Consider the following 14296-nt stretch of genomic DNA (forward strand, 5'->3'; position numbering starts at 1 on the left):
TGCTGCGACTGGCCCCTGGCCTCCTGTCATTTTGCCAAAGTGGCCCCTAAGCGAAGCAAATTGAGTATCCCTGCCATAGATTTTTCAAAAGAATGCTACCATTTTACTGCCTTGCTCTTGTCTATTATGCATGTTTTTTTTAAATTTATAAACAGTCAAAATGCAGGATTGCAGCGGCAGAAATCAATGTGACAGTAATGCTGAAATTAGCTTTAAAATGCTGAGCTCTTACTATTACACAAGCCACCCTGTGCACTGTAATTCTCCCACCTGCTAACACTCCCATAACTCTGATCCAAACCCCTGGGGTTGGGGACATGATGACTTGGGCGTACCAGATGACAAAATGATTTTAATATATGTGGAAGGATTTTGTTAAACACATACACCAGGGTTTCACAAATCATGCAAGTGTGTGTGTGTGCCGACCACTCAATTAGCACAACGTCCCCTGACAAGCCGTCATAAAAAAGACAAAGAGGCTCCGGTGAAGTTGAAATTCTGCAAAACTCTATTTAGAAAAGCTGGCCATAAGGGCGTTTACAGCTTTCAGTCAAACTATAACCTTACTGATGAATGACTGCAGCGCGATGACTTAATTATGAGTGCACAGGAAATACTGTCCATCCCTAGTAATGACCCCGATGGCCATCGATAAAAAGGCCTGATAAACGTAGACTTCCTGAGCACGGATGGATAAATACGGCCTGAGTAATGAGACCCAGGCTGGTCAGGATGACAGCTCTGCTCTATATCATATGCTGCTCTGTGGTTCTGAGGCGGCACCGTGTGGGATAGGGTATGGGGGGGACTCTCACAGGGAGGCTTTGAAACCTCTGTGTGAACTCCCTCATTCGCGGCTGGCTTTTCAGACACAATGGTTGTGTTCTCCAAGAGAAAATAACCTGAGATATCAGAGAGACAGTAATGAGAAATTCCATTTTCACTCATGTGGTTCTATCTGCACGACTCTCTGGTGCACTCTCAAGTGAAAAGCAACTGCATCAATCTTGCATATACAGTCTAGTTGGATAAATCTTTTGAGCTCACAAAAGGAGATGGTGCGCACATAATAAAGAAGGGATAGGAGATGATTCTGTGCAAATATCTAGAGTTGGATTCCAACCCGTGATGCTTTCAGTCGATGGTAGGTCGTGTGTTTCACCGAGGAACCAGAGCAGGCAGGTGCAGAGGGGGAGGCTGAGGGTACTTGCAGCATCTGCTATGCTGGGGGTAGGATCTGCCCTTGCATCCCTTGATTTCCAAAGAACGCCTTTATTAAGGCTGTTTTTTGTTCCATGACCTGCCCACCATTGAAACAGAAAGTTAGTGACAAAGTTCAGATGTTAAGTTTCGGTAGTGCTGTTGATTATCATGTTATATTTATAGCTTTAATGTTACACAACAACCCCTTCAAATTGTGCATCAGTCATTCAACATAAGTTTAAAAGTGGTCCTGATTGCTGATTCTTACTGCGGTCAAGGAAGCCATTGTTTGAGAAAGTTGGTGAAACCAGCCCCTGCTTGGATGCTGGTGCTTGTCTGTTATTGTACAGGTGCCTCGAGCGTCCAAAAAGCACAAAGAATGAGCCGCATTTTTAGCAATATTTTTCACATTTGATACCTTTTTACCAAGTAAAACGTTATTATATTGCACATTATATTGCACCAAATGTTTTTGTTTTTTTTATTCATGCATGCAAACAGTTTATTTTTGGCCACATTTTAAATAAGTGGTAGAACAAAGTGATTTTAATGAAATATCACTATTTTAAGATGAGATTTGGTCATGTTTTTTTCCTCATGGAAGCATTTGTTCCATATTATGTGTTCGAGAAAATACATTATATGACTTCCAATTCTAAAAAAAAAGTTACTTAAATGTATTATTTCCTTGCAAGCAGTTTATTTTTGGCCAAATTTCAAATATGAGGGAGAATAAAGTGATTTTTATCTGTTTTATGCTCAGATTTGGCTGTTTTTTCCCCTGACTGATGCATTTGTCCCCTGTAATGTGGTCAAGGACCATCAAAATTTCCAATAAAATAAAAACAAAATGCAGTCATTTAAACCTGTAAAACCCTCCCCTAAACCAAAATAAAAAGCCATAAGTCCCTCCCCAGTGCTTAAAAATTATTTGACATGTCTTACCTTTTTTGTACCCCCTACCCCTCATGAATTAAGAGCAGTCCCTTACTGTAGATTATTAATGTTACAAAATTATTTAAGCTGACTTTCCCTTTGAATTTCTCTAAAAATTTACTCATTTAGTTTTGCCTCTCTGAGTTTATTGGGTGAGGGAAAATGACAACAGTGTGGTTTGTTGTTATGTCCCATGCCACAGTCTGTTTGAATATGGCTCTCTATAAATCTGCAAGTTATGTTGTAAATTATGCCCCTTTTTTAACTTTGAGCACCTGCCCCTCTATTGGCCTCTGCACGGCCCTGAACCAGAGCATCAGTGGGCTTCAGTCAGCTCTTATTGACTGCAGCATGTGGTGAGATTTCCCAGGTTAATACCGCCGCCGAAGATCATCTCTCTCTTTCCGCTCTTTAGCAGGTCAACTAGGAATATCCTCCATACATTCTTACTAATTACTGCTGGCCGTGCATATAAATTGATTTTTTTTTTAAAGAACTAGATCTTCTTAAATCCCCCTCACTATAATTAAGGCTTATATAAGGATAATGGAAAAATGGTGGATCAAAGGTTGAATTAATTGCAGACTTGAGCATGTAATTCAGGTACTGAGAGTGAAAACATTTCCTACCTTTTCCATCATGTTGGTTGACAGGGATATAGACTTAATTCATGTTTATATATCAAAAACCCAAGATTTTTTAAAATGTGGCAACTTTACACAGGTTTAATGTCACCTAGTGGTGTCTCTCCCACAACACACATTTAAAAAAAACCTGACATTAAACATTTACACTTCTCACATGTAATTTCACATACAATATATGCTCTGCAACTCCCACCAAGTGAGTACACATACTAGATGTTAACAACGACACCTGCGTAACGAATATCTAAAAACTGCCAAATTTTGCTGTAGGCCTACTTCTTCCTTCTTCTTAAACATCAGCATCGTAGCATCACTGAGGATAGGAGACGTGGAATACAGCCTTGCCTGTTTAAGATAAAAGATATTTATAACTGGATTCTTTTACAGTTTAAATTAGTCGTATTCTGAATACAGTTACTGTCTTTTAAAATAGATTACTTAAAAGAATTACGAACAAGCGTCAGTTTGAAATGTTTTAACTGGCTGCCAGCGACTGCACAGCGCTGCCATTCTGAGGTTGTGCCGGATGTCTTGTTTCTATGTATTTCTCTCACATGCTTTGAAAGCTACGCAATTGGCAAAGAACGGCTGAATCTAGTTAATACATCCACTGCTCCAAAAATCCTTAATTCACCAAGTTTGATGAAAAGAACATGCCGCTGTTCCCCACGGTCTCTCTCTGCTATTGCTGGCTGCCCACCATTTACAGTCCTTTAACTTATTCCTCCACCAATGGCTGTGGCGATGTCTTTAAGCTCAGCTCAGTGTCTGGTCTCTACTGATGGTGTGTGCTGTGCTACATACGATGAGTTTAATAGAAAGAGGAATGCTTGTATTTATGGGGTTATTGAAAAACATACCTTCAGGGTTTCTTAATACCCTGGTACACCGTAATACCGCCCAAGCCTGGTGGCATCTGAGCACTCTCAGCAAGAAGGCTGATTAGCATTCTGTTAAGTCCCTGACAAATCAATTATTTTGTGAGCTCAACCACTAGGACTATATTTCTGTGAGATTACAGCATGACTTTCCAAGGGATCCTGGATTTTCTTTGGATATTCTAATAGGTTTTCATTTTATTTTTTTTTCACCTGTAGCTGAGGCCACAGCAACCAGTCATCCTACAACTGTGTGTAACACCCTCACTTTTTACAACTGTACAACTCCTCTGATATAAATACATAATCTGCCCCGTCTTTGAAAGACTGAACTCTTAACAAGATGTGGTGTGGCGCTATGTGGTGCCTAAAACCCAGGGAGTCATAAATATATTTACTACAGGCCTAGTAAATGAGGGAGGTAAAATCATTATAAATACACTTTCCTTGGGGAATAAATTATGGCACACTGAGACAACTTCTCTGCAAAGTCACTCTGAAATAAGCATGAAACTGCCAAATGGGGTTTGGGTGTTTTTTATTGCTTTTGGCTGTGTGAGTTTGTGTTTGTGTGTGTGTGTGTGTGTGTGTGTGTGTGTGTGTGTGTGTGTGTGTGTGTGTGTGTGTGTGTGTGTGTGTGTGTGTGTGTGTGTGGCTGTGTTTGTATTTTTATTTGCGTGTGGTCTGTGCAGTGTCACTTTTTGGGACCAGTTTTGGACTAAAAGTCGGCTGAAAGTTGGACAGTGCATCTAATTAGAACCATAATAGGTGTCTGCACTTTTCTAAAACTGCAACTGCATTTAGCTTTTCACAAAAAAACCTTGTTTCTCCATTGAGGATACAGTTAAGGTCTGGGAAGCCTCTGGGGAACTAATATGCAAATAAATGAAGTGTTCCTCAAACTGATTTAAACAAACAATGAGAGTTATATGTACAAAAATTAAGTTTTGTGCACATCTGAACAATCTTAGTTGCATTTTAAAGCAAATTGGTTTCCTGTGGAAGTCATGATCAGCATTGAACGGATATATGAAATGTCTCAATAGCGGAAAAAACTGCTGAATGTTGGTCAGGGCTTGAACTCCTGTTGAGGCAGGAATGATACAGTGTAGGAATGACCTGTCAAAGCTGCTGGGTATCATCCCTTAAAGCTTTTGACACATTTTAAGCCGAACTTCACCGAGACTCGGCTTCACCGTCACTTAGATATCCTGCTGATACACTGCACTTCTTTAGCTCTGACAGCTTGTGTGATTATGTAAATGTCTGTGGTTCAGCGTTAGCTCACCGTACAGTTGCGACAAGTCCAGGATGCAGTGCTGGCTGGAATCAGTGAATAGAGACGGATTTACAGGTGTTAGTCCAATCAGTTTATTGATTAAGGTTGAGGTGCAGAAAGGTTATGGACCCGTTTGACCTCCTGCCCCCACATCCCCTGTCAATTTTAATGTCCAATATTGATTCTTTCAGGCAATCCGGCTTGACTGAAGGGATCTCTTTCTTTCTATTGAATGGTCAGAGAATGAGATAAATGATGGCGAGGGGATTTTCACCACATTGAGCAGTGAAATGGTTGATTAGTCAGTGTTGTTTATGGGAATACTGCACGTACTATATATTTTTGTTTGTTGTAATGGGAACATTGGATGGCATTATGTGAAATCAGTGTAGGGATGTACCCAACACAATCGCGAGAAACAACTGGGGCATTTCTGCTTGGTTATGGTAAGAGAAGAAACAGCCCTTTCTCATACCAGTCTTCATATAGTGCCGCTTTGTAAGGGATTTTGGCAATAGACACCAACGTCAAAAGCCACCTTTTATTGCAGTGTGATACACTGGTGGCATCAGTTTGTAATGCAGCCGATTGGAACCTTTCCTAGTAGTATGATATGCTGCTGGGTGGTGTCAGTTTAAAACAATGTTGGTGTCGATGTTATGTAAGGAGTTGACAACGTTACTACATTGCGGGTGAGAGGGGTTGGTGGATGGGTCCAACAAACCCCAGACTTTCACCCAGGAACCAGATGTACACCTCCCGTATGAATGCAGAGCCAAACCATGGTGTTGTTTATTTTTCTAAACCTAGCAGCATGCTTTTGTTGATGTCACTGCATTGTTTGCAGTATACCAGATGCCAACAGCAGGGGCAGGAAAATACCTAGCGCATAACAGGCAGATGTGAAAGTCCACTAACAAAACAGTGATATTTGACAACTTGGGATGAGAACCTGTTGGAAAAGATCACTGTTGGGTCTGGTTTTGGGGGTACAATCACAGATTGAGAAGCTAGTTGAAAAAAAAAAATTAAAAAGCTATTTATAGAAATATACCAGTTGAAAATGTAGCAATGTTTTCGCTTAAAAACAGAACAAAACAACCTTTTTGTGGACAAACAGAAACAGTTCACTAAACGCCCCCAAATGGCAAAGAAGCTGCAGGAAAAACAATGACTCGCTAAAAAAACGGTTTGGTTGTTTGTTGGTCTTGAACAGTGGTCTGCAGTGCTTTGCAGCCGTTTCACCCACGTGTCACGCTGTCCACCACCCCTCCACCGTCAGCTCATATACTACTTTACTTGAGAAATGTTGATATGATATAAACACAAATATAAAGCATATCTGGGTTGCAGAAACATACAATGCCAACGTTTTCTTCTGGTGACTCGGCCAACATACCTGTGGCACTCAAGAGTGAGATCATAGTGACTTTACTGTGCCCATGGTGTCACGATAACCACAGTTATATTTAAAAAGGTTTTGTCTTCATGAAATTCATTGCAGCGCCATCATATTTCTGTACCAACCAGATAATATATTCTATAAATATATACATTCAAATATTCATGTATTATTAGAGGAGTGCAGTAGTTCCTACTTCAAGGAAACTTGGCATATGCAAATTGCTCTCTTGGTCCTGTGGGTGGTCTCTGAGTTTTCTCAGAAACCCAAGCATGAGTAAGTTACTTGAATGACTCCAGCTGGGAGATGTGCACACCTGAATCCAAATTGATATGAGTGCAGGAGAGATTGTTATTTTTCAAAAAAAAGACATTTGCAAACTAGTTACTGAAGTGTTTTAAGATAAAGGAGAAACCCCGACTTGTTTTTCTCGCTTCCTCTCCAGGACCTTTCAACAGATACGCATCAGGCTACAGGCCTGCCTCCTTTGATAACATTTTGTCCCACATACCTCAAATCTGTGAGGGGGCTTGTTGTTAGATATGACCTAGAAAAAGACGTAACAGCTCGTTTTAGAGCCACAGTGGAAGGAATAAAAAATACCAACTTTTCATGGATTTAAAAATAAAACAGAGATAATGCTGGATTCTGATGCGAATACACCTGTCGGGGGAGTCTGTTCCAAAGCAGGTGCTAAAAACCTTTTTTACTTTTTAATTTCAAGATATTTAGGTGTAGGTTAAACAAAGTCAAAATACATGATTGAATTACTGAAAATAGATGCATCAGCGTGGTCTCACTCCAAGGGGATCAAAAAATGCTTCATGGGTAGTGTCTCCTGCGTCGTTAGTGTGACACCCAGGGCACCCTTTAGCATCTGTACAAGGTGCACTGGTTTTTCCACCAATGCCATCGTTATTTCACCAGTGTTATTATAAGACGTTCAGAGCAATGGACGTATTATAAATAGTAAGAAAGTCTGCTTAGGGCAGGTGAGAGGTGAATGGGTCGATCACAGGGCTGTCAGTACAGACCCCTTCTCGGTCACTTCAGTCAACTCACTAGCTTTCTGCCGACCCATTCTATGTCAAATCTGCTGACCCCTCTGCGTCAAAACACAATGCGAAAGGCTTTTCCCGCATCATTATATTGATGCCAGGTCAACACCTGTTAGTTTCCTGGGAAGAAATTTACTGTGCTACTGTGGAAACCCTGGATCGCAGCACAGTCAGTGATTTTTTTCTTAAGGTGAGCCTCATAATTGTCAGGTAGTGTCAGACTCCTACCTGAGAGTGCAATAAGATCTGGAAAACATGACACAGTGACATTCAGACCGCACCCTCTTCAGGGACCATTCATGTTTTAAAACCCTTAATGGAAATTTGGCCTGGTATGCTTTTATATAACCCTTACTGGATCAGACTTTGTTCAGAGCTGTCAAAGACTCATCAGACTTCTGCATGAAAGTCCAGGGTTTGTTGGACCCATTCACCGCCTCTCCTGTCCATCTATAGGCACCCTTGCACTCCTTCTATTACATCATTAGCGGCAGCATTTCAACGTGATGCCATCCTGGCACGTATTATGCTGATGCAACAGGTTGCGTCTGGCTGCGTTTTCAAGTGACGCTTCCAATGCGCGTTTCATGCTGCTGTGGCAGGTCTGGCCATCCGCCGGCTTATAATAACACGACCGGTTCTGTTTGGCCGCTTTCTCAGCTGACGCTGTCCAGTGGGGTATCATGTGGAGGTGAAGGGTGGCTTTTGGAGTAGGGATCTTACGCTGAAAGCACTGCAAGAGCAGCAGTATGTGACGACTTTGGAATGAGAACAGGCTTGTTTGGCATCTATGTTAAATTGGCGTCAAAGCCTGATATGGTTCCTGGGGACTTCATGGAGACAAAAAATGAAGTGAAGTTCCTCTTGGGTTTCCAACAGTATGTTATAATTAATCAAAAGCAAACAAACAAATAAACCAACACATTTGTCATCAAAATTTTATATTAATTTTTTATATTATGTTGAATATAAAACTTAGTATGCTTCTCATAACTCTGTTCAAAGATATCACCGGTTGTTTACCACAGTATAACAAGCCAGCCGAAAGGTATACAATATGGTCCATCACCACTCCTCACTTGGACATCCCAGCAGGAGGAGGAGGAGAAGGAGGTGAGGAAGGAGTAGTAGTAGTAGGAGGAGGGAGTCTGTTCCGCTTGAATGGCCGGAGCAGTGAGGAGGCTGGTCGGGGGTGCAGACAGACAAGACAGCCGCTCTCTCTTCCACCTCTTCCCTCCGTCTCTCGCTTTTCTTTCCGTGGCCGGCCGCGTGTGCGTGCGTCCCGCTCCGCTCCAGCACTGTTCTGTTCGAGCAGGGAGGAGGAAGGGAGGGGAGAGGGGAAGGAGGGGAGAGAGACACTTGACGCATCGGAGTGAGTGAGCACACCAAGGCTTCACTTTCCAATATGCAACCTGCGAGACGCCGCGCCGTCAGCTACTTGTGCTTGTGACACTGAGAGAGACAGAGAGGAGAGGACAGGGGATGGAGGGACAGTAGTGGAGCGGCGCCGAACAGCTCGGAAACGGCGCAGCCCGCGAATACAACCGCCACACAAAAGAGAGAGCAGCAGCTTTGCGCACAAGTCAGACGGATATTTATTTATTTGTGGCCGGGAGCGTCGCCGCGACTCGACAGAGGTGATGTCTATGTGCAGAATTTTGTATAGTGAGAAAACACGGATTAATCTGAGGCTGTGAATTCCTCGGAGACATTTCTGCCGCGTGGACAGGTGAGATTATTATTATCATTATTATTATCATTTTCCATACAGCAATTTACACCTCTCAAGTTAAATCCATCGTCTCAGATGAGCAGCTCAGACCCAAAATAAAGCCCAGTGAACATCCTAACTTTTCACAGATTACATTAAAACCTTGTATAGGGGAGGCAGCAGCAGCAGCAGGATTGCCTTCTCTGAATTTCACCCTCCGTTGATCTCATTTGCCTGTCTACTTTGTTGTGGGACTATCATGGTGGTGGAAGCAAAGTAATCTGCGAGTGTGTGTGTGTGTGTGTGTGTGTGTGTGAGAGAGAGAGAGAGCGTCTCCCCGATCAGTGCAGATGTTTAGTAATCCTTGTGCGTTGACCCTCCCATGAATAATCCCTGCGGATTTTGTTGATTATGTTGCCCGCCGCCGACTGTTGACCACCTACCGTGGCCACGGGAATTCAGTCTAGTCCCGGATACCGCGGGATTAAACGGAAAAAAACCGGGAGAAAAACTTGAGCTGTTCACATCTATCAAATCCAGTATTTACTAGTGGACCTACCTCGATTTTATGCACTTTAAGGATTAACCAGGGTTTCCACACATTGCCATTAACAAAATTTCAAAACTTTTCCATGACTTTTTAAAGACCACATTATTTATTTTCTTGCACCACTTGTTTTTTACCATTCAAACTCTTATTCAAACATAATATCAGCATCCCACATGATGTGTTCAAGGACTGTCGGATGTGAAAATCCAACCATATTTTTTGTTTTTACAGTTTCTATTATAAATTAGGGATGCACGATATTTGTTTTTTTCCTGATATCCGATCCCAATATGTGACAAGTCATTTGGCCAATAACTGATACCAATTTTGATTTATCCACTTTTTTTCCCAACAACTAATTTTAGTGATCATCAAGTCTCTACTGTATGTCATGATGGCCCACTAACAGATGGAAACATGAAATATATGATTATATATATATATATATATTATATGATATATATGATTTTCAGTGTATGTAATATTCATTCATTGTGCAAAATAAGAAAAATACTTTAACATAGGATTGATGTTTTGTACATGTTCACTTTGTCAATTAAAAGAGAAAGAAAAATAGCAGTTTGCCACATCAGCAGAAACCAGCATGTTGGCCAATATGATATTTCAAACAGAAATATGAATTGCCACAAATTTTAAGTTTTCTATAGAAATTTCCAAAAAAATGTATTGCTACAAATTAAAAAAAGAAGATAATAGCCAAATCTTTTAAAGAAAACATGCCTGTTTTTAAAAACGTTTTTTTTTTAAGAAAATAGAAACAAAAAAAATCTCCCAAAAATGTTACATTGTCTATAAAATCACCAAAACAAAAAGAAAAAATTGCTGAAAAATGTTTAAAGAAGACATGCTTTCCAAACTTATGGGCCCGTTGTATGCCAATCCCATAAAGCCAAAACTGCTTAAAAAATTATTTGACATGCCTTGTTTGCATACAATAATGGAGATACGAAAAATGGGAGAAAATTAAGAAACTTTCTTGATGAACAAATAAACAAAAACATAACATTGATGTATATTAGAGCAATGTTGCGTCATCAACTATGGAAATAAGTTCACTGTTATGTTACATAAATGAAATGTAATTTATTACAACACATTTCCCTTATTTTCCCCAAACTTTTAATAGTTTCTAGTTCCATGACTTTTCCAGGCCTGGAAAATAAGATTGACTTTTCCAGGGTCTCCATGACCGTGGGAACCCTGATTAACCAAAATATTGAAGGTTTTTATTTTATTTTATTTTTTTCATGAGATCAGAATTAATGATCAGCTGTGCCAGTGCTCTGGTGGTGTTTATCAGTGCATCTGTCACTCACTAGATCAACTGTCCAGCAGAAGCCTGTGGGCCTGGAGACTGATGGCCAGCAAAACGCCACATAAGCCTACTTTAATATGTTTAATAGATGAGCATCTGTGCAGCTTCAGCACATTCATTGTGCCAACTTCTGCCAAAGCTGCTCACTCAAATGATATCGGAAAGGGATTCGCGTGGAATATTTTTTTTCCAACTGGGGAAACAATAAACTGGCTGGCACAGAGAAAATGTGTCAGTATGATGATAACACCTGTCAGAGTCGTGCTATCAAGCTGCAAATGAGCGTATATCTGATGATGCTCATTCCCCATTAAATCTGACTGGGGGAGCAGCTCCTGCAACTCCGTGTGAAATCTATAGACTTCTCATCTGACTTGACAAGAGCTGAACTTCTACAAAAGGTTAGAGAATGAAAAACTTCACCTAAAAAAAAAAAGTGTACGGGAAGATTATTCCATGGCTCAGTCTTGATTTGAGAACATGAGTGTCGATAGCTCCCCAAAAGCCGGAGACAAGAGAACACAGACTCTCTTGAGATCCAAGCATAAATATTTAAGATTTTTAAAAATGGCTGAATTAAAGTCTGTGGAGCGGAGAGTGAATTTAACCAGCACCTTTGCACACGTAGATATAACAGGCACAAACTGAAGCACCATTAACATGTTATCTGGTATCTAATGATATCCGGGGGGTCTGCGTCATGAGGCCCAGACCGCCTGGATGCAGCCTCGCAGGAAAACAGCCCTTTAATGGCTGGTGATGTCCTGGAAGCCAACACGCCTGTCAGAAGTGACGGAGCACAGAAGTGACATTAACAATATCCTGGGATAGGTGCTTTTAGAGGCGAGGCATGAAAATTTCATTGCGCGGTTTCCACAGGAAGTATCGAAGAAATGTTTCATCAAGGTCATTTTTATTTCATGTCTCTCCAGGAAAGCTAGCTGACGGAACAGAAGAAAGGCAGAATGTGTTTTTGTGTGTATGATGGGAGAAATTCCCCTCCTTGTTTTAAATACAGATGTAGTCTTCTCGTAGACTTGTTTTGTCACAGGATATCGTTGCAGCTACACGGACACTTCACATTAATCATGATAGTTTCACCATCAGTCGTCAGTTGTTTGATCTGTGCAGAGGCATGCTGGGAGTTGGGGAGGCAGGGGATAATAAGACTTGTTGCATCAGCTTTCACCTCACCTCCAGCTGTTTTCTAATTCTTTGGCGAAATCTTGGGGTGGGCAATTCCTACTAATGATTGTGATTAATGAGTATAACTGACTGTGTTAACAAGCACGTAATATTCCAGTTTTTTCTTATTCCAAATAAGACGATCTTCCGACTAAGCTGTTTACATGGCTAATGAAAATGAATGTTCCTCTAATATTCATGATTACATACAGCCATGCATACTCCAGTTAACCCTGGAAAACCTGTATCGAAATCGCTTTTCATGTGCTGAGTTCAGACACCTTCACAAGTAGTTAAACATTCAGAATCTGTGCAAATAGGTTTGCTTTCTTACAAAAGCACAGGGAAAAAGGCAGTAGGCAACTTGGCAAGAACTGTGCCACAAATTGCAAGAAATTGATTGATTTGAATAATCATTTGTAAAGAAGTTAGGGAAAAATTAAAAAAAAAACAACAACTATTAGAATGATAATAATTATATATTTAAAAATATTTTACTGAATCATTATTATTATTTTTTTTAATTTATTTATTTTTTTTTTACTATATTTAAGCACTTGAGTCATTGTCTGTTTTGTTTTCTTTTACGTTATCTTTTGCTTCAGGTAATATTCTTGTGCTTTCTCCTTAAGTTGCTTTTAGCCTTTTACCTCTGTTTTTGAAAGACAACAAGACAGTTTGCTCAGGTCTTAATGGGTTAACATGCCCTAATGTGCCATTTGAAAATATGGAAAAGTGGAATTCTTTTTTTTTTTTTTTTATTTTTCCATCGTAGGCAGACTTGTTCAACCATGTGAACGCAACCTCCCTCTTTCATTCCTTCAACTACCTTCTTGAAAAGGTTGGCCCTGTGATTATTTGTGCATATCCAAAAACTTTCATTCTGTGTAAAAGTAGGTGTGATTCTTCTGCAGACCACAAACATGTTTTTTTCTTTTGGGCATGCATCTACTCAGCCTAGTGAACTGTTGTCTTGGTTGGTTTGTGTACAATGAAGCCATGACAACACAGAAAGACAAGTCAAAGTGCGGTAAAAACCCTTGTTGAGATGTTTATTCCAAATGTGCTGTATACATGGTCAAATAATGCTACTCAAACTGGAATAAATCCAGCATATCCCATGTCTTGATTGGAATATGATAAATTCAGAGTAAGACCTTATTTGAAATATCCAAACGGGATATACCGATGAAGTGACCCTGATCAAATTCGGAATATTTTCATATTCGCAATAAGAGTGGAATATTAGTGTGAATTTAAAGGTACCCACTGGTTTCTTTCTCTTTTTTCTTTTTGATTTGGCATTTTTGACTTTTGATAATTGATAGGACAGCTAAATGGACAGGAAAGGTTGGAGAGAGATGGGGGGTGACATGCAGCAAAAAGCCAAGTGTTGGAATCAAACCTAAGCCGCTGTAAAGGCCTCAGCCTATATGGGGAACACACACTACCAGGTGTGGAAAAGGTCGCCCCACACTCACTGTTTTTGAAGCAAAATATAACTCCTGTTTTGTACAGCAGCAGTTCCCAATCTTTTTGCTTAGACCTCGGCTACAGAGCAGTCCAACCTCGTACTTTATTACTCATATGTTTCAGTATACACCAAATTGGTTAGTCAGTCTTCAGAATATCAGTTTTCAAGCAAAGCTTCTGTGTTTTCATCTCCTAAAATGTGACTATTTGTGCTTTTTTGTGCTTTTTTAATTCATGCTGATGAACTAATTGGTGAAACTACTAATTGTTTCATCACTAATTTGAGTCTGTCATTTTTTTTTATCTGCGGGAAACTGTGATTTTTTTTTTAATCATTTTTTGCCATTTCATAGACAAAATAAAGAATAATTAAACAAAGAAAATAAACAGCAGTTTAATCTTAAAAGAATAGGGCTGCAACTAACAATTATTTTCATTGTATATTGATTAGTCAATGTTTTTCTTGATTGGTAGATTAGGTGTTTGGTCTGTAAAGTGTTAGGAAATGGTAAAAATGTTGATCAGTGTTTCCCAAACCCCAAGATGATGCCCTCAATTTGTCTTGTTCTGCCCACAACCCAAAGATATTCAGTGTACTGTTAGATTAATTTAATGTTTGGTGATCAATTGATTAT

The 14296-nt window shown here is 40.1% G+C and overlaps 1 protein-coding gene across 5 annotated transcripts in view; it reads left to right on the top strand.

Annotated features, from left to right (window-relative positions):
* cntn4 (contactin 4) overlaps positions 1–14296 on the top strand; it is a 275881-nt gene that overhangs the window by 52756 nt on the left and 208829 nt on the right. Inside the window, exon 1 of one of the 5 annotated variants that reach the window (XM_088083801.1) lies at positions 8572–9135. The exons of 3 other annotated variants lie outside the window; for them this stretch is intronic. The gene's annotated coding sequence lies outside the window, so the exon portion shown is untranslated. Of the gene's footprint in view, positions 1–8571; positions 9136–14296 lie in introns of those variants that run through there. One more of the 5 variants, XM_088083783.1, reaches the window with a different exon arrangement.

The sequence above is a fragment of the Plectropomus leopardus genome, chromosome 2 (genome assembly GCF_026936395.1).
Source record: "Plectropomus leopardus strain MGB_pleo_1.0 chromosome 2, ASM2693639v1, whole genome shotgun sequence".
Taxonomy (NCBI): Eukaryota; Metazoa; Chordata; class Actinopteri; order Perciformes; family Serranidae; genus Plectropomus; species Plectropomus leopardus.